We start from the raw sequence: 853 nt of genomic DNA, 5'->3' as shown, positions 1-853 counted from the left end.
AATCAACCCACAATGCCTAAGTTTTCATCACATTCCGTACCAACCGAGGAGAACCTACCCAATGGTACTCCCACACCACAACACTTGACCGGAAATTTCATTGCAAAATCCGCATTTATCCAATTAGTCGAAAGAAGCCAATTTGGGGGGATGCCTAGTGAAGACCCTCATTCTCACATGGAGACTTTTTGTGACTATTGTGATGCGATTTCACAACCCGGAGTGACTCAAGACCAAATTCGATGGGTCTTATTTCCTTTTTCTCTAATTGGTACCGCGAAACAATGGTTAAAGAGCCTTGACAAGGCTACTCTTGGAATTGACACTTGGAAAACTTTGGCTCTAGCTTTCTACAAAAATTTCTAACCTCCGGAAAAGACTAACATGCTAAGAGCCCAAATCACGGGGTTTAAGCAAAGAGACGAAGAATATTTGTATGAAGCTTGGGAGCGATTCAAAGGAACTTGTCGCTCATGTCCTCATCATGGATTTAGTGAGTGGTTATTGGTACAACAATTTTGGAATGGTCTTTATGAAGACTGCCGAAACATTCTCAACATGGGATCAAATGGTATGTTCACCGAAGTTGATGATAATCAAACATGGAACAAGATTGAGGAAATGGCGGTCCATAATTCACAATATATTAGACCTCGCAAGGCTACTGGAGGAGGGAAGCATGAAGTGGACTCTATTACTCAATTGGGAGCTCAACTTAGTGCTCATATTGATACCATCAACTTGAAGTTTGAAAAGGCTATGGCTAAGCTTCAAGAAGCCTCAAAATCATGAAAGCAACATGTTAATGCCATGGTAGCATCTTCATCGATTCCAAATGGAACATGTGAGAATT

General features: G+C 41.1%; 1 non-coding gene across 1 annotated transcript; it reads right to left on the bottom strand.

Annotated features, from left to right (window-relative positions):
• Positions 1 to 384: 384 nt before the first annotated feature.
• LOC141615518 (small nucleolar RNA R71) lies at positions 385 to 491 on the bottom strand. The gene has a single exon (XR_012529936.1). It is a non-coding gene; the product is annotated as a small nucleolar RNA R71 (small nucleolar RNA).
• Positions 492 to 853: the final 362 nt, after the last annotated feature.

This window comes from Silene latifolia, chromosome 11 (assembly GCF_048544455.1).
Source record: "Silene latifolia isolate original U9 population chromosome 11, ASM4854445v1, whole genome shotgun sequence".
Lineage (NCBI taxonomy): Eukaryota > Viridiplantae > Streptophyta > Magnoliopsida > Caryophyllales > Caryophyllaceae > Silene > Silene latifolia.
Note: the sequence above shows the minus strand (reverse complement) of the source record. Positions and strands in the feature narration are given on the sequence as shown.